This window comes from Otolemur garnettii, unplaced genomic scaffold, assembly GCF_000181295.1.
Source record: "Otolemur garnettii isolate 467f Iridium unplaced genomic scaffold, OtoGar3 scaffold00026, whole genome shotgun sequence".
In the NCBI taxonomy this organism is placed as follows: Eukaryota; Metazoa; Chordata; class Mammalia; order Primates; family Galagidae; genus Otolemur; species Otolemur garnettii.
Genome location: NW_003852421.1, coordinates 20,897,026 through 20,917,682, shown reverse-complemented (window position 1 = coordinate 20,917,682; position 20,657 = coordinate 20,897,026). Strand labels below are relative to the sequence as shown.

The window sequence follows — 20,657 nt, the reverse complement described above, 5'->3', positions numbered from 1 at the left end:
AAAGAAAGAAAGAAAGAGAACTCAAGAAGGAGTCTAACTGTCTTCTAAGTAAGTGGAAGAATGAGATGCTGTTAACTGAGATGGGAAAGACTGTGAGGTAGCAGGTTGGAGGTGAGTGGAGAAGGATCTCCCTTTTGGACATGTTATGTTATGTTTGGAATGTCTATTAGACACATCCCAGTCTAATAAAGATGTCTAGCAAGTGGCCAGAGAAAGTAGTTCAGAGGCCAGCACAGTGGCTCACATCTGTAATCCCAGCACTCTGGGAAGCTAAAGGGAGAAGATCATTTGAGATCAGGAGCTCAGGACCAGCCTGAGCAAGAGGTCTACCAAAAATAGAAAAACATTAACTGGATGTGGTGACATGTAGTCCCAGCTACTAGGAAGGCAAAGGTAGGAGGATCACTTGAGCCCAGAAATTGGAGGTTGTAGTGAGCTATGATGGTGCCAATGTACTCTACCTGGGGCAACAGAGTGAGACTCCCATCTCTCTCAATCAATCAATCAATCAGTCAATCAACAGATAAAAAATAAAGGCGTTCAAGGGAGAGAGTCAGCCTACAGATATAAATGTAGAGAGTCCTCCTCCTAGGGACATTTGAAGAATGTGCATAGATAAACAAGTACCATGAGGAACAACCGAAAAAGAAGATTGATAAAGGCTAACAAGAGAAGAAAAAGGGACACCATGAGGGGCATGTCTAGGCAGTCAGGTGAAGAACATATTTCATGGAAGAGTATAGTTGACTGTGTTAAAGTAGATGAAGTAAGAGGGAACAGGGACTTGAACATGGGCTTCAGCGATGAAATGTCACTGATGCACCAAGGCCAGGCACTGTGTCTCACATCTGTAATCCTACTACTCTGGGAAGTTAAGGCAGGTGGATTGCTGGAGCTCAGGAGTTTAAGACCAGCCTGAGCAAGAGTGAGACCCCATTGCTAAAAAATAGTTGGGTGTTTGATGGTCACCTACAGTCCCAGTTACTTGGGAGGCTGAGGCAAGAGGATCACTTGAGTCCAAGAGTTTGAGGTTGCTGTGAGCTATGATGCCAAGGCACTCTACTGAGGGCAACAAAGTAAGACTATGCCTCAAAAAAAAAAAAAAAAAAAAACAAAAAGGCAGCACCAGTGGTATAGAAAAGAAGGGTGCAAACCCCACTGTGATGGGCTCAGGATAAAATGAGAAGGGAGATATAAGACATAATGAATACAGAATTTAAATATTCTGTTGTAAAAGAAGAAAAGCAACTGGTTAGGCCCAGGCTTGGTGGCTTACCTCTATAATGCCAGACCTTTGAGGGGCAGAGGCAGGAGGATCCAGACCAGCCTGGGAAATATAGCAAGACCTTACTTCTATAAAAAAAAATTTTTTTTTAATTAGCTGGGCATGGTGGTGCACGCTGTAGCCCTAGCTACTTGGGAGAATGAAGTGGGAGGATCGCTTGAGCCTAAAAGTTTGAGAGTACAGTGAGCTATGATCACACCACTACACTCCAGCCTGAGTAACAGACCAAGACTATCTTTAAAGAAAAAGAAAAGAAAAAAGGAAGAAAGAGCCTAGTAGCTGGAACAAAAACCAGAGTCAAGAGAGGAGGTTTTTACGTAATGAGAAAATAATCACTTTTATGTCAGTGAGAATTTGGTGCAGAGAAAAAAAATGATGCTATAGGAAAGAGAGGGGACATTTCATGCAGCAGTGTCCTTGAGCAGGGCTTGGGGATGGACACAAAATTCGGTGCCTGAGGAGACCAAAGCATGGGCACAGGCACAGGAAGACAACGGGCGTGTGGGGGCAGTGTATGGAAGTGTCTTCTGATTATTTTGGTTGTTTTAGTCAAAAAGGAAGTAGCTGGGGAAAAGGAGACTCTGAATTATTTGGACAGTAAGTATAAAATACATGACTGCCTGGCAACATCGAGGGCCCCTTAAGATCCATGATCAACTTAGAATGAGACAATATCATGGTGTGGTTTTCTCGGGGCATTTAGCTGCACAGGTGCAAGTGTAGAGTATGTGGAAAGAAAAGAGGTTAATTTAACCAGAATTGTTATTTAGTCAAGCAAGACAAAGTGTGAGGGGTCGAGGGGTGTGAGGATCCATGCCACAGTAGAGAGCATAGTAGTTGACCATGGACTTTAAGCTGGGGAAGGACAGGGTGAGGGTGGAGCCTTGAAGAGGTGGCAGACCCAGTAATCTGAAAATCCTGGTGAGTCCACAGACTGGTCAAGTTGGAGCTATCATACAAGGCAAGCCAACAGAGAGGAAGCGGTGGTCAGAGTGGGATTTGGCAGAGTGAGTAGAGCCACTGTGGTTACTGATGATGCCAACCACAGGATGGAGTAAATGTGAATCCTGAAATCCTGGAGAATGTGCAAAAGTGTGCTGGAGAAGGGGACAGTGAACCAGAAACAAAATTCTGCAAAGGAGGGCTGGGTGGAGAATAGAGAACTGGGACTAGGAGGTGTAGTGGGCCACACGGAGACCTGAGATTCAGAGGAGGCAGCTTTGAGGGCACTTGTACAGAAACTGGACACTACCCCAGCCTAACTAGGGTACCATGGTATGTACGAAAGGTGAAAAAATGGTAGCCATGTGAGAGAGCTGCAGGAGAGGGAGTAAGTTTGGGGGACGGGGTGCCCGATGAAGAGGGAGTGTGAAGGGTGTGCTCCCAGACAAGGGGGTTCTGGAGGAAGGGAGTGCTGATGGCTGATCTTGAGGGCACAAAGTGCACAGTGAAGGGGTGAAAGGCAGGATTGGAAAACTTGAAGAAAAGAAAGAAAGAGTCTAATGAAGATTAGGATGTGGGAATGAAGGAGGACACGGGAGGCCAGACTTGCTATGGTGACTGACATAAACAGGGATGAGAGGTATGAAGAGGTGGCTTCTGAGCATCAAGGCACAAATTGGTGGAGAGGCTGGGAGCATGGAAGGGTCTTGCCTGAGTAGTCACAGGGGCCCCATCTGACCCCTGCTGGAGCAGGCAGCGGGGCTGAGGAGGGACAAACTTACTCCTGGTTCATGGGCCAGCAGAGGGATGATTTATAAAATTTGGTTCTTCAAAAAAAAGGAAATATTTATTTACCTATCCTAGCAATTACCTCAGATCAGTTATATCCAAAATAAAATTAAATCCATCATTCCATATTTTTTAATATTACGACTCAAACTACCCAAAATGTCATGACTATGGCAGAGTGACCAAGAAAACACATAGCCCTTCACAGTGAAGCACTGGTCATCAGATACTGTAAACATTCTAAATTGAAGACACACCCGGTGAGAGATGTGTTCTTCTCTAAGTACAAACTTTTTATTATTTATTTATTTATTTATTTAGAGACAGAGCCTCAAGCTGTCACCCTGGGTAAAGTGCCATGGCATCACAGTTCACAGCAATCTCCAGCTCCTGGGCTCAAGCAATTCTCCTGCCTCCGCCTGCCAAGTAGCTGGGATTACAGGCGCTCACCACAATGCCTGGCTATTTGGGGGAGAGGGGGAGTTTGCAGCCATCATTATTGTTTGGCAGGCCTGGGCTGGATTCAAACCCACCAGCTCAGGTATATGTGGCTGGCACCTTAGCCGCTTGATCCACAGGCGCCGAGCCTTTAGTAGTAGTAGTAGTAGTAGTATTTGGAACCAGAGTCTATCACCCTGGGCTGGGTATAGTGCCATGGCTTCAACATACCTCACATACCTCACTTCTTGAGCTCTAGCAATCCTCTTGCATCAGCCTCCCTAGGAGCTGGGACTACAGGTGCCCACCACCATGACAGCTAGTTTTTACTTCCTATTTAGTAGAGACCAGATCTCACTCTTGCTCAGGCTAGTCTCAAACTCCTGACCTCAAGCAATCCACCTGCCTCGGCCTCCCAGGTTGCTAGGAGTACAGGCATACAAGGACAATATTACAAAACATCAGAACAAGAGGTAATGCTTAGTCCAGATGCTTTAGGACTTCTTAGAAAGAAGCTGTGTGCTTGTTTTATGTCTGGAAAATAAGATTAGACAGATAGTTGCATCACATTTCCTGACAGGATTATTAGAGTGTGGTTACCATAGTAACCTATAAACTGTGGGCACAGCTGGAGGAGGAAGTTAGAAGGCGTCTTTTTCAAAACGAATTAAATCTCATAATTTCAGACCCAGAAAGGATTTCAAAAGGCCTTATGGTTGAATCCTTCACCTAAATAACCTAGACAGAGTTAAGTTTTTACTTATAGTGAAACTGTGTTTTTTTTTTTAAAGTTCTTATAAAAATCATCCAAAGGGAAAAAAATCAGACAAAAAAAACCTTTTTGGTCATGAGTTGAGAGATGCTGGAAAACTTATCAGTAATAATAAGTATGAAAAATAATGAAAGACATCAGGCCTTACTAGAAAGAAGACAGAACATATATTTAGCCCTTCATATATGCTATGTGCTTCATTTTCACCTAAACCTCACAACTACGTATCAAGGTTACAGAGTAAGTGACAGTAGCATTTGAACCCAGGAGGCCTAACCCCAAATCAGCACTGCCTCCTAGAGACTCCCAATGGCCTACTTCACATGGGATGTGCAGGAAGCAAGCAGGTAGGCATCCAGCCTGCACAGCTGAGTGGCCTTGGAAAAGTGTCTCTTTCATCTTCTCTGAACCTGAGTTTCTCCACCTAGAAATGAGATTAAACAACCTCCTCACATACAGAAAACCCAAGGTCCAAATAAACCTCTGGCCTAGTTTCATAGATATTAAGTCACTTTCTCTCAGGAAATCTTAATCTAATCACCCCCAATGTTCCTATTCCATCTGAAACATCCCTACGCCAGTCTCCTGCATCTCACACCTGGATTCTTCCAAATGTGAGCCTCTCACCAGTTAATGAAGAAACTCACTGCAACTTTAGACAACTCATCCCAGTAACCTCTAAATATTTAAAGATATCAACTTCTTTTAAACAATGCTTCCCAAACTGTTCCTCACCAAGACACACATTGCCCTCCCTACCTTTTCAGCATTACTTCTGATTTCTGTTCTCAGTGTTTCTTCAAAGATCATGGAAACATGGTTGAATAATCTGTATTCATAATGTTTTCAGGACCCTGGGAAGAAATACTATTGGGCTAAGAGGTTTAAATTCATTTAGAAAAACTAGGTCTTCCTGGCTCGGCACCTGTAGCTCAAGTGGCAAAGGTACCAGCCACATACACCAGAGCCGGTGGGTTTGAATCCAGCCCAGGCCTGCCAAACAACAATGACAACTACAACCAAAAAGTAGCCAGGCGTTGTGGCAGGCGCCTGTAGTCCCAGCGACTTGGGAGGCTGAGGCAAGAGACTGACTTAAGCCCAGGAGTTGGAGGTTGCTATGAGCTGTGATGCCACGGTACTCTACCCAGGGCGACAGCTTGAGGCTCTGTCTCAAAAAAAAAAAAAAAAAAAAAAAAAACTAGGTCTTTCTTACTACTTCTCCAACATATTTTTAACGTTCTCTGTGTGTGTGTGTGTCTGCACATGTGTGTAAATAAAAACCAGAAAATAGGAATTGAAAGATTATTTTAGTGCCCACATTCACCACCAATTACATTCAGATGCAACTACATTGTTTTCTTTTGATTCTAAACACCTCATTCAAAAATCTTTTTAATGGGGCTCGGTGCCTGTGGCTCAAGCCATATACACCTTAGGGGGCGAGTTCGAATCCAGCCCAGCTTGCCAAACAACAATGATGGCTGCAACCAAAAAATAGCCAGGTGTTGTGGCGGGTGCCTGTGGTCCCAGTTACTTGGGAGGCTGAGGCAGGAGACTCGGTTTGAGCCCAGGAGTTGGAGGTTGCTGTGAGCTGTGATGCCACAGCACTCTAACCAGGGGGACAACTTGAGGCTCTGTTGCAAAAAAAAAAAAAAAAAAAAAAGGAAAATCTTTTTAATGTCCCTGTATCTCGTTCAAGTCTCAGGACTCTCTGGAATCAGACTACCTTGATTTAAATCCCAGCTCAGCTATTTATGATCTGAAGAGAACCAGAGTTTATCAGCTCAGCTACTCAACTACTATGTGACCTATGGCAAACACCTCAAAGTTCAGCGCCTCACTTTACTCCACTGCAAAAAGGTGACAATAGCAGCACCTCAGAAACTTATTGTTAAGGACAGAGAGTGCTCAGAACAACAAACAACACATGGAAACATTAGCCACTATGACCACGCTTCCCCTTCACGTGAGCCTTCTGTCTTTTGTTTTTCCTTTTAAGATTAAAGTCCGTCGGAGAACTGCCACATTGTCACACTTGCTCCTTTTGATACATTCCCTTATCTTCTGAGATGGAATCATTTATTACCTGGTCAGAAAATACCTGAGAGTTTCCTAACTCTCCTGACTTCTGGTTCCTAATCTATCACTTAGAAATTGTTATTCAGCTTTTAAAAAAGAAAAAAAAAAAAACCAATGCTTTCCTTAACAGCCTTTTCCAGCATTCCATTCTGAAGTTGATTCTACTGACTGACCAACCAGCGGATTTAGGATTTCTCTTAGTAGGAGCTGATCCATGGTCTTCTGCTGATCCATCCTGTCCCCCTGACCAGGGTGACTAATGCCCACAGCCAACAGCATACATTTCAAAGATAGAAGGCCAGAGTTTGGGGTTCAATCTGAAATTGTGGAACAAAGATGCATTAACTGGCCTGTGGTGGAATTCAACCAGTGGTCTTTGGCCTCTTTAAGTATCATACCCTAAATGAATGACTCAATATCTTTGGGCTCCAGCCAAAAGCAATACATAATAATCAGACCATTCCTAGATATTTAGAAAGTCCTATAAGTTGGGGGTTATAAGAAATATTCTGGCGCCAGCCACGTACACCTAAGGTGGCGGGTTCGAATCCCCAGCCCGGACCCGCCAAACAACAATGACGGCTGCAACCAAAAAATGAAATGGCCGGGCGTTGTGGCGGGCGCCTGTGGTCCCAGCTACTTGGGAGGCGGAGGCAGGAGACTCGCTTGAGCCCAGGAGTTGGAGGTTGCTGTGAGCTGTAATGCCACGGCACTCTGCCCAGGGGGACAGCTTGAGGCTCTGTCTAAAAAAAAAAAAGAAATATTCTATACCTAAAATGTTGTGACATAAACACTGGTTCAAAACCAATAATCATTTCAAAAAACATAAAGGTATACATACACTGAATATTAAAGATTTTAATGGAAATTGACTTTTTTACTGTCAGACACCCTCTGCTTCTTTACTGTGTAGCTTGAAAAACAAATGATACTCTAAAGGAAGATCTAGCCAACTGGGTTAAAGCGGGAGAGGGTCAGATTCAGAAGCTCAATCAAATTTCTATTTTAGATTTATTTAGAAAATAGTGTAAGGCCAAACATCATAAGAATATAAAACAAATACAACCAGTGTAACCTAATTCTTTGTACCCTCAATGAATCACAAACAATAAAAAAATAGAAGAATATAAGCAATGAACTTGTAAGGAGGAAAAAGTAACAAAGCTAATAGTTTTTTAAGTTAGAAAACAGTATAAACAGAATGGGATGTTGGGATCTTACAAAGTGGGAAGGGAGGTATCCACAGTCAACTAATAAAATCATCACAACCTCCACCACATACTGAGCACAGGCCCCTAAATGACTATGCTAAGAGTGTTTTTATACTATACCTCATTAATCTTTACAAAGGCCCTTACGGCACAGGTTATTGAAATTTAACACGGGTAAGTAGTTTGCCCAAAGACACAAGAAGCAAGGCTGGGACTGAAACGCCAAAGCCTTACTCACTGTCCTCCGTGTACACCAGCATCCTTGCATCTTGATGCCCACTCCCCAGCCAGAGGTGAACTTGACCCTGCTATGAACAGAAGCTTCTATCTAGTGCCCTTACCAATAATGGACACCAACGGAAAAAAAAATACTACAAAATTGCCTAAGGTCATACTGCTGGGAGATGCTATTCGACCCAAGGAAGAATATTTGAAATATCTAGAATATCTACCAGAATATCCACCACATAAGGAAAACGACTTAAAAAGTGTACCTACTAAATGACAGAAATCAAAGTAAGCTCCAAAAGGATCAGGCATGACTCATAAAAGGAAAAAGACTTCCTTCCCCTATGCTACATTAAGGGGATAACCTTATGTCAGGGAAAACTCCAATTAGCCTCTCCACAAATCTCACTAAAGAGAAGAAAGGGAAGTGGAGGTGAGGAAAACCTACCACCACCTTCTTATACAGTTAGCTACACGCTTGTTAGTTTTCTACAGGATCCAGAACTCACATATCCTGATGACTTCCCAAGAGGGTTTAAATGGATAAGAATAGGAAATCATTTTCCTTTTCTTCCCAGGCTGGGCTTAGAAATTGTGTGTATGGGAAGAGTGAGCCTACTGACCTGACTATAATTAATATAAGCAACAAGTTCTTGATTTTTCACCTCCTTGAATTTGTTATGGTGATTTTAATTTATCTTATATTAGAGGGGGAATATATGGGAACAAGGATAACGAAAAAAGTCAAGAAGAAGAATTCTGCAATCTTTTTTATTCATGAAATGTACAAATTCCATCAAAACTATAATATATGTATAGCCCTTAGGAGCCCTCTAAGGGAGGATTAACACTGGTAGACTCAAATTCTAAAACAATGACATCACCTTACAGTTTTCAGCATATAAAACTTAGATCCATTTCTTTTCATTTTATGTAACTTTCACAAGTTATATGAAATATAAAAATAGCACAACCCAAGAAGCAACATTTAAGTATGAAATCTTTTCACAAACTAAACAGTTCATTCATAGCTGGGCGTTGTGGCAGGTGCCTGTAGACCCAGCTACTTGGGAGGCTGAGGCAAGAGGATCACTTAAGCCCGAGAGTTTAAGGTTGTTGTATGCTGTGACACCACAGCACTCTACTGGGGATGACATAGAGAGATTCTATCTCAAAAAAACCCAAAAAGACAGTTCATTCATTCATCAAACCAGTTGTTAAAACCCAGTCAATGGCCCACTCATTGGAAAATTGTTGAGCACAAAGATTTCATTAGAATAAAATTTTTGGCTCGGCGCCTATAGCTCAACCGGCTAAGGCGCCAGCCACGTACACCTAAGGTGGCGGGTTCGAATCCCCAGCCCGGACCCGCCAAACAACAATGATGGCTGCAACCAAAAAATAGCCAGGCGTTGTGGCGGGCGCCTGTGGTCCCAGCTACTTGGGAGGCGGAGGCAGGAGACTCGCTTGAGCCCAGGAGTTGGAGGTTGCTGTGAGCTGTAATGCCACGGCACTCTGCCCAGGGGGACAGCTTGAGGCTCTGTCTCAAAAAAAAAAAAAAAAAAAAAAAAATAGAATAAAATTTTTCTGAGCAGGTCCTGTAAATAAATGCAACAATTTCTATTTGGTCATAGGTAAATACAAAATGGCAAAACTATTACCAAAAATACAAATTCTCCTAATAAAACCAGTCAAGATATAGACAAAATAGGACCAGCTCTTTTCTGTTAAACTAACATGTAAAGACAGAACTACCAGGACCATCTGTGCAATAATCTGCATGCTATTTCCACCTAATGCACAAAAAATGGCAGGATTGTGATCTGCCAAGTAACCTGTACACAACAGGGCCCCGTAAGGGGCAAAAGTCCTGGGGATAGAATTTAGCAGTGTACAGTGGTAATAAAGGGGGTAATTGTGTTCTTACCATGTCAATGACTGAATACTTAAAACCATAATAGATAGTACCTTTCTTTATATTTTAAGCCTTTTTGATTGAAGAAATGTTTTCCATATCTTCATGGAGCCAAAATATTAGTCACTAAATGAAAAGTTTGCAAAAGCCTTTCACTATGTAATATCCATTCTGACCCAACAGCACTCTTTGTGAAGAGACCATTTTCTGGTATTTTGTTTCACTACATAACAAAAGAATCATTCACTATGTCGTCCTCATTCCTGGGTGGCCTCATTCACTCCATTTGAGGAGCCTCTGACCCACAACCACCACAATTGCCCTTCACACTTGTGTTTTCTCTATAGCACCTTTCAGAGAACAACGCCACATAGTTCAGATGTCAATGATGCCATTAGGGACATGGGATCTTTTAGAGAACATTGGCTGGTTATACCATTGTGCGATAAGACAATTAACTTGATATTCATTTTTTAAAGTTGGTCTAGATCTCATTTTTCTTCCAACATCCTTATGTTATAGAGGGAAGATCACCAAGGTCAGAAGAAATACACCCAATTGTTACAATACAAATAACAAAACAGAAATGCACAAAGAAAATAGATGTCATAGCTCATAATGTTCAGTTCTTAGGAAATGATACAAAGTGCAATTATATAGGAGCAAATACTGGAAGCTGGATTTTGAATAGATACACAGCTGATTTGCAAGAAGTCATTTATTAACTTATAAGCAGAGGTGTATAACAATAAGGATGTAGAGAAATGCATTTGGATATCTCTGCGTTTTTGAAAAGACAAGTAAGTGATAGGCATTAATTTTCTTAAACCTTTTGACATCATAATATAACATGATAACTACCCTGATAAATAAGTACTCCACTTATTAGAGCAAGCATAGTTTGACATATACTGTTTGTTTGTTTGTTTGAGACAGTCTCACTTTCTCACCCTTGGTAGAGTGCCAGAGCATCATAGCTCACAGCAACTTCAAACTGTTGGGCTCAAGCAATCCTCTTGCCTCGGTTTTCATTTTTAGTACAGACAGGGTCTCATGCTTGCTCAGACTGGACTCAACTCATGAGCTCAAGCAATCCACCCACCTCAGCTCCCCAGAATGTTGGGATTGCAGGTGTGAGCCACCACACCCAGCCTATCTACTATCTTTTTAAGGGCAACTGTGGCAAAACTATAAATGCTAGTGAAACTAGAATTTCAAAATGAAATTCTGAATGGCTCCTGACTCTGAGGAAGATATAGAAATTAAAGTTTGGATATATGCTTTGTTCTTAAAAGGACACATGTAAAACAGTGACTGAAATGAATCATTTTCTAGAACAAAGCAGGGTATAATGTGACAAACAGTAACATTAAGTGCTGGATGTTTATTGATCATTTGGGGCTTTTTGCTATTGTTAAAGCCCAGGCCAGGTTTGAACCCTCCACTCCTGGTGCACAGGGATAGCATTCTAACCACTGAGATACAGGCACCCAGTTTAATCATTTTGATTCACTTATTCAGGCAAGCCACATTTATTGAGTTACTGTGTACATGTACTATACACTATAAAGGGGGTCTAATGAGATAAAAAAGGAATAAGACTAGTTTTTCAGGCTTAATAAGTTTATAATAATAAGATTAAAATATATAAATTGGGTGGCCCCTGTGGCTCAGTGAGTAGGGCGCCAGCCCCATATACCATGGGTGGCGGGTTCAAACCCGGCCCCAGCCAAAGTGCAACAAAAATATAGCCAGGCATTGTGGTGGATACTCGGGAGGCTGAGGCAAGAGAATGGCCCAAGCCCAGGAGTTGGAGAATGCTGTGAGCTGTGTGACACCACGGCACTCTACTGAGGGTGATAAAGTGAAACTCTGCCTCTACCAAAAAATAAATAAGTAAATGAATAAATAGTAAAAATATAAATTATAAGTAATAGCATCTTTGCACAGGTACTTTCATGATTTACATGCCTATTTAATCCTAACAACAACCCCAGGAGATAAATACCATTATTTACAGAGGAGAGCTAAAGCATACAGAAGTTGAGCACACAGCTGGAAGCTGAGTTTGAACCATGGCCCACACTCTTCCCCACCACATGGCTTTAAGCCTCCCACAGGGTTGAGGAAGGGTGGTGAAGAGAGGCTGTTACTGGAAGGGCTTCCTAGGAAGCACACACACAAGCTCAGTCCTGCAGGATGGACTGGGGAGAGGGAGATATTCTGGCTTTAGCGTGTTGCAACAACCTATGAGCATGGAGGGATGAAACCTGTTATTATCAAGAGAGCAAGTAGTTCCTAAAGCCAGAATGAAAGAAGTGTGCAAGAAAGGGAGGGAGAAATGGCTGGAAAGGGAGGCAGGGGCCAGAAAACAGTACCTGAAAGCTGGGGGATGCGGGGAGCCACAGGTGTTTGAAGGATTTTTTTTTCCCCTCCTGGCAATATGGAGGATGGGCAGAAGTGGGATGAACTTGGACAAGGAGGCATGCTGAGAAACAATTAGGGTCTACCAAGGTGGTAAAAATGGTCAAGACACCAACCATTACAGTAACAGAGAAGAATGGTGATCCCACCAGACATCCATGCCCTTCCCATGAAAGACATGCACACCTTCCACAAAAAATGAGTTTAATTGCCTGTAAGAGATGTGGCAACTAGAGACAATAAGTAAAACTGCAGAGCCCAGCACAGGACAAGGAAGGGTGCACTGAATACGGGCTGGAGCCTTCAGCTCTCACTCCATCACTCCAGAGAGGACACAGGGACAGTGCACAAGGCCACTCAGGAGCTCAGGTCATCAGTTCTCTACAGTCAGGCTAGCAGTGGACTGCAAGTCCCTTTCTTGCCTAGGTAGTCTCAAATACCATTTCTCCAAGTACCATTTCTCACTTGGGAACATGTCAGAATTAGTAAAATGTTTCATTTTATTTTTCTCCTTTATTAGTTTATTTTAATAATTGTTCACATTGAAGCACAGCTTCAGAAAAATCACAAAGGGATTAAAAACAAGAGCACCACCACACTCTTAGAAAAGCATCTTTTTAAATAAACACATTGCATCAAAATGGAAATTGCTTAATGACACTTTCCAGAATATAAAATTTTCAGAAGCCTCATTTCATTTTCATAATATAACACATCCTCACAATTTAAACACTGGAGCTATTATGGATTCCTCATGGTATAAGGAAATCAAATCAACAGAACTGCATGCTTTTAGGATTTCCACAGATTAACTACCCATCTATAGAAAAGACCTGAGTAATAAGAACCCAAACTCCAAATGGCAACACAATTTGTAATTTAACACACACACAGAGAGAGATGAGCACATATGAGTCTTTGAGAGACAAGCTTTCTTATACTTCATTGAAAGAAAAAAAACATAAGACTGGGCACAGAGACACACATCTATAATGTTAGCTCTCTGGGAGGCTAAGGCAGGTGGATTGTCCTGAACAAGAGCGAGACCCCAACTCTAAAAATAACCAGGTGTTTTGGCAGATGCCTGTACTCCCAGATACCAGGGAGGCTGAGGCAAGAGAATCACTTGAGCCCAAGAGTTTGAGGTTACTGTCAGCTATATGATACCATGGCACTTTACCGAGGGTGACAAAGTGGAACTCTGTCCCAAAAAAAAAGAAATACAGAAAGAAGCATAAACCCTGGCTTGGTGCCTATGGCTCAAGCGGCTAAAGCCCCAGCCACATACACCTGAGCTGGCGGGTTCAAATCCAGCCCAGGACCACCCTGCAGAGGCAGGAGAACCGCCTGAGCCTAGGAGTTGGAGGTTGCTGTGAGCTGTGATGTCACAGCACTCTACCCAGGGTGACAGCTTGAGGCTCTGTCTAAAAAAAAAAAAAGAAGAAGAAGAAGAAAGCTTAAACCCACCATGCAAGATGGCAAAAAGACAGAAGACCTGAGTTTATCTTCCAGATCAGCTTATTTGTATGACCTCAGTCAATTATCTGAACCTATGTAAGACCCACTTCCTCATTTGTAAAGAGAATATTTCACAGGACTGTGGTGAGGATTAACTGACAGACAAGGCATGAAGGGCCTATGATTTCAGACTGTTACTGCTCAAGTCTTTAGATGACAGTCTTGACTACTAATATTTTTAATTTTATTATTATAAACTTATAATGTTACCACTGCTGATGGCTGCTCACTTCCCAGCTTGGATTAGATATAGTCAAGACTGGTCATCTAAAGACTTGCCAACAAATCCTTTCCCTTAGATCTGCAAAGATCTGTAAATCATTCATGAAAGTACCTGTGCAAAGATCCTATTACTTATAATTTATATTTTTAATCTTATTATTATAAACTTATAATGTCACCACTGCTGATGGCTCATGTCCCAACTTGGATCAGACGTAGTCAAGACTGGTCATCTAAAGACTTGCCAGCAAATCCTTTCCCTTAGATCTGCAAGCAGCTGGCCTTTCTCTCAGAACATTCCAGAAACCTCAAGTTAATATCATGCTTAGGAGATTGCCACAGAATGGAGAGTTAGAAGTCCAACTCAAAGCCAATTTTTTTAAAGAAATCACAAGATAAATATCTACCAACTCAGCAAATGTAACAAATAATTGAGAAAACAACAAATTATTTAATTTAAAAATGAAATTACTAATAAAATAGTATTATGTTAATTATCTAATTGGAAAGGTTTTGATAAAATCCAGAATGCGTTTTCAAGGATGTGGGTCAGCAAAAAGGGGGAGAGAACCCAGAGGTGTGGGCCTGGATATTATTTAACCTGAACAGCTGCAAATTCCCTGTTTGATTGAGATGTTAATGGTTAGCAGTTAGTAGAAGAAAACATAACTTATAAAAGCCAAATACCCTTTATCCTGACCACAAATCACTAAGGCATGAGAAGACAGACAGCCCAGGAGTACAAAGAGTACAAGTCCACACAACTTCATTCACTCTAAGTAATTAGCTGGCATAAAGTGAACGGATATGAGGGTGGGGAATCCAAGGTACTCTGCTTCCTCAACTCCCTCAAAGCAGGAAGACCCTCCACCCTTTGATCCACTAACTCTGTTCTACCCTCTGCCTGAGGTGACCTCTACGAGCTGCAAGGTTTTCTAACAAATTTCTTTAACCTTTAACACCAGAGGTGTGTTCAGCAGAGCCTTTGAAAAAAAGAATAACTGTCTTAGCGCCTGTAGCTCAAGCAGCTAAGGCGCCAGCCACATACACTAGAGCTGGTGGGTTTGAATCCAGTCCAGGCCTGCCAAACAATGACAACTACAATCAAAAAATAGCCGGGTGTTGTGGAAGGCACCTGTAGTCCTAGCTACTTGGGAGGCTGAGGGAAGAGAATCCCTTAAGCCCAGGAATTGGAGGTTGCTGTGAGCTGTGATGCCACAGTACTCTACCCAGGGCAACAGCTTGAGACTCTGTCTCAAAAAAAGAAAAAAGAAAGAAAAAGAAAAGAAAAAAAGAATAACTGTTTTAAGTGTTGTCCTGAACACACGTGTGTGCACACACACATACTCTCACAAAACACCAGCAGAGGAGAAAAAATAGAGAGAAAGGACGTTGTACGGTCAGTTCTGTGACTCCTCATTAGTGCAATGCTGAGCAAGACTCTGAACCAAAATTCCGTCTAAGTATAGACAATGTCTGGGTACTAACAAGTTAAAATACTGGGGAAAGGGGACTGCTGTCTCCTTAATAACCTATAAAACATCAAGAGGTAACAAAGGTAATAGGAAGCCTCCCAGTTTTCCCAGAAAGAGCAACCCCACCACCACCACTACCAAAAAAATGACAACCTGTTGTAACATTTCAAGCAACAGTTCAAGCTGGATTCCCGCTCAGAGATATTTATAGATGTTTCATTTAAAAAAATAAACAAAAAACCTCCAATATCACACAGATTTGGGAAACACTGCATAGTAATCCCTCTCTTGACAAGAAACAAAACATTCAATGAATGAAGAAAGGCTCTGAAAGTTCAGAAAAAAACTTGAGACACTTAGCACCTTTGAACCTGGCATTCCAAGGGATACAGTGTAGCAAATAGTAGGGAGGGGGTATTTCCACATTTCTCAAGAATCCCTGTTTTCCTAGGTAAGGGCATCATTCTCCACTGTTCTGATGGATTCCTCCATGCACCAAGAACCATTGCATAGGCAGCTCTGAGCCAGAACTACTTATCTCTCCAAGGGAAAGAGAGGACCTCTCTCCAAGACAGTATTTCCAAAGACCCCAGTGAAGGACACTTGGGTCATATGTCCCCCCTCAGACTAATCACTGTGGCCAGGGGGCTAGCAGACAGGGACCAGTAGGCACAGAGGCATCGGTCTTCTTCTATGGTTGGGGAAGCAGAAATCACATGGTTATAGTGGGCAAGAGAAGTTTCCTAAAACAAGCCCGAATGTGTGTATTGGGGTGGGGGTGGAGGGCACACACACAGAGAAGGTACAGATGGGAAGTGAAGACAGAATCTCTACCTAAATGACAACCCCTTTTATTTCAAATTAGTCCTAGATGGTTTCAGCTCTACATCCCTTGCTCCCCCTATTTGCTCCTCCCTTCCCTCAATCTCAGCGAAAATTGCCCATCACATATTGAATCAAAACCTCAGTATCATCCTTGATTCCCCTTTTTCCCTTACTGCCCACTTTTCAGCTTCAACAAGTCCACTTGATTCTACCTTAAAAATATATTTGCATAGCCAGGTGTTGTGGCAGGCACCATAGTCCCAGCTACTTGGGAGGCTGAGGCAAGAGAATCACTTAAGCCCAAGAGTTTGAGATTGCTGTGAGCTATGACACCACATCACTCTACCGAGAGTGACATAATGAGACTCTATCTCAAAAAAAATTAAAATTAAAATTAAAAAAAATAACTATATGTATATATATATATATACACACATATATGTATCAAATCCATGGTACTCTGTGATATCAAAACACAGCCACCTTCACTGCCCACGTTCACCCAAACCACCATTATCTCATACTGGAATAAAGGCAGTCCACCCACTTCCATTTCTGCCTGCTTGGCCTATTCACAACATTCTCAGTGTTTGGCACATGATAATCACTTAATAAATATTTATAAACAAATGCATAAATAGGAAAAGAGCTGCTAGGCAGGGTAGACAAAAACAGCAGATTGCCAGCTCAACCACTACTTGGGTTTTTATGACTATGATGACTGAAATCTTTAGCTCTGAGGCTCCTGGCAACAAAAGTAAAAAGCAAAGACAGCATTATTTTAATTAATTGATTCTTTTAAAGGAAGCATACAAGTTTTAAATGAGAAAAGCTCTTTGTTCTTCGCACTAAATGCTAAAAGCAATTTAGAGTATGAGCTATTCATTCAACAAATATTCATAGGTCCTTAAATAAAGCACAGAATTGCAAAAAGGCCTGATAGTTCCTTTAACAAAAATGAAACTATGGACACATCCTTCATACTTGGCTTCTCATATCGACTTTTTGCTAAAAGACAAAGACAAACATCAAAAATTAAAATAGTGGGCTACAGGGAGGACAGGATAATGGAGTCCATGCCAGGTAGCTTTCTAGAGATCGAACAAGAATGACTGAACTTAATTTCCTTGGGAAAAATGCCTCACTATCCTGCAAGAGGTGGTGAGGCTGAGTAGAAAAAGTAGACTACAGAGTCAGACAGACTTGCCTTCCCACTCCCACCGATGAGCTGTGAGGAAGTGCGGAAGGATTTTAAATAAGGCAATTAGATTTCCAGTTCAGAAAATCACTCTGACAGCTTTGCAGACAATGGATCAGAGTGAGAGCACAGGCTGGGGGCCTAGTTAAAAGGCTGCTGAAGTTTTCATGGAGAGTGATGATGACAGCCTGAACTAAATTTTCATCGAACTTAGATCCTACAAAATCTTTCACCTACCATGGGCTTCCACATCAGCGGAGCATTTATTACAATAGTGGTGCCCCAGGAACATGCAACCTTTCCCCAGAATATTTTGTGGAGGGCTATTGCCCCATCCTCAGCACAGGTCCTTGCATAGCAGTGGGCATCTGAATTGTGCAGCTTCTATATAATAATAAACAGAAGAAAAGTTGTTTTGATACCATGAGGCTGGAGGCAGCTTAGATTCAACAAGTTCTAGAGTATGAGCAAAGAAAGGTAATCCTTCCATCCTCAGCTTCCTCAGGAGTAGAATATATTGCCTGCCTTCCTCCTCCCAGGAAGTTCGCTGCAGCTTGTTGAAGAGTGATTTCCCATAAAACAATGATATAGTCAAACAAACTTACGCAATTTGACAAACATGAATCACTTCTGCAAAGCTTTTAGCAAAATTATAAACCTCTTCTCCCTCCCCCTCAAAAAAAAAAACTTTTGAAATATAAATCAGCAAAATGATAAAAGGCATCCAACCATCTATCTTCAATCAAAATCCATAATGGAGCCTCTAAACTGGTTCTTAAAAATGGCAAAGAGCCAGCACTTCTGAAAAGTGTCTCACTTAACACAGCAGGTAAATCATGGCCAGGGCCAGTTTAAATCCTACCTACACCTGTCTTCTAAAACTAAAAATGATTTTCTAACTTGGGTGAAAGCTTCCTGATCTCCCAGCCTCTATCTTGCCACACTGTAATCCAGTTACAATACTACAGACAAAAGGAAAATCTGGAGGTTCACTGCCTTGGTTCATGCCTGCAATTCTAGTACTTTGGGGGCTACAGCAGGAGGGTCATTTGAGGCCAGGAGTTCAAGGTTGGCCTGGGCAGCATAGTAAGACCTCTGTCTTTATTTTAAAATTAAATTTAATTTATTTTTAAAAAACATAGAAATCTGGGCCAGGCACAGCAGCTCGCACCTGTAATCTTAGCACTCTGGGAAGGTGAAGCGGGAGAATCACTTGAGCTCAGGATTTTGAGATCAGCCTGAGCAAGATTAAGACCCCAAGTCTCCTAAAAATAGAAAAATTAGCCAGGCAGTGTGGTGGGCACCTATAGTCCCAGTTACTTGGGAGGCTGGGGCAAGAGGATCATTTGAACCCAGGAGTTTAAGGTTGCTGTGACCTAGGCTGATGCCACTGTACTCTAGCCTGGAGCAACAGAGTGCAATGTCTGTCTCAAAAGAAAGAAAGAATAAATCTGATCATCACTCTCCTTCCCTGGCTCTAAAAACTCTTCAGCCCATGATTTTGACCCTCTTTTCCCCAAATTGAACTTCAATCTTTAAATTCCTCTCTCACTAGTCATTACCTGGCTAGCTGTTCCTTGACCTTTAAGGTTCAACATAGCCATCAGCTTCTCTAGGGGAGCATCCTCCTAGCCCTGAACTAGACCAAGTGCCAATCTGGAACACCACAGTGCCATGGCACACCTCTGCCACACTACTAAAACTCTTTGCTGGAGTCTGCATGTTTCTTTGTCTTACTCTTTCCTCCCCCAGTAGCAGCACAAGGCCTGACTATCAGGGCACTCCACTGGTGTTTGCTGAACTAATTACAGAATAAATCTGTCTCTGTCTCTCTCTGTCTCACTCTCTTCCCCTCTCTCCCTCTGGTTGTTTTTTGAAGCTTTCTTCTCTTATTTTCCCCCTCAACTCCCTATCTTCAATGTCCTAACGTACAATAGTGTGTCTCAGTGCACACAAATGGGTTCTTTTAACCATAAACCCCTGGTGCTGACTGGGATCACACGCTTTTCACAAGTTCATCTTTAAGTAACTCATATCAAAGAATGCCTGCCTAGACGAATGATGAGCTGATGCCTAGGCTAGGAATTGAAACTTTGCAAACATCCTCTTATACAATGAATACCTTGAACAACTCTGGGGGTGGGGAGAGTATCCCTGTGTCTTTCCTCATTGTTTTCCTCAATCCTATCTTTCAGAAAGTACATACAGCAACCAACAGCTGTGATGCCTTATCTAAACAAAGAAGAAATCTGTATTCAAGTATGACTGAACGGGTCATCAGATTTCTTATTTGACATCTCCAAAAGATTCCAATGTATTCCACTTATATATCTGCCTTCCCTCACTCATACCTGGATCTAAATGCAATGTGTAGTAGACAGGATAATTTTTCCCATCCTCTGCCTTTGCAAAGATACTACAAACTTCTGAACATGCCATGTCCTGATCACTTAGGATAAAGACCAGCAAACTCAAATGTTTAAGGAGGCCAAGGTGGCTTTGTAAAAGAGCAAACCAGTCTGAATGAAAAACAACAGTCTTGAGCACAATGACAAATGGCAGTCTGCATGGGCTTCAGGGCCAATGAGAAACATCAGGGCACTTTGGGGGCTGTGGTAAACTGGAGAAAGTCTGCCACCACTGAAAAGAAAGGGCTTGGTCACTCACTACCCAGCTTTTCCGGTTCTTGCTAGGCTCAAATGTAGGTCTAGAGTTCCCAGGTCTAATTTTTTTTTTTTTTTAAGAGAAGTTGGAACCTCAATCAGTGGCTAAAGGCTCTAAATTTGTAAATATTGGGAAACAATTTCTACTTTTTAAATACTGTGTGTTTAAAGCACACTGGAGCAGCTGCAAGCCACCAGCTTGTGACATCTGCTTTAGGCCTAAGTTGCTCATTGTCATTTTAAATGGCCCACTCATTCTTATGAACTTTTGTCTTCTCCAAGATGACAGAAAGATCTTTTGTGACTGGAAATACATATGACCCTTCTAAGACTGGCACCCATTGTAGAGCCAAACCCTTAACCCGTGCTCAAAAACAGCTGGATTAAAATCGCCATAGTGACCAACATGAAGTTTTGTGTAGCTCATCATTTCAGAAGATATTTTCCCCCTCACATTTCAACTTAATTACCTTAATCAGTATTTTTACGAGGAGTCAGTAGAAAAGAGGTAAAGGCAAGTGGACGCCCCGAGAAAAGTGCCCCCAAAGCCTACATGACATGACGTGACTCGGAGAGAAAGATGCAGACCTTAAAAATGTAGAGTGAAAACTGAGAGGGTAAAGAAGATGTGACACCCAAATTGGGAGAAATATAAGTTACACAGAAATGAAAC

General features: G+C 42.0%; 1 protein-coding gene across 1 annotated transcript in view; it reads right to left on the bottom strand.

Moving 5' to 3' along the window:
- Positions 1–20,657, bottom strand: part of CARMIL1 (capping protein regulator and myosin 1 linker 1) — a 352,275-nt gene that overhangs the window by 275,979 nt on the left and 55,639 nt on the right. The window lies entirely within an intron of this gene.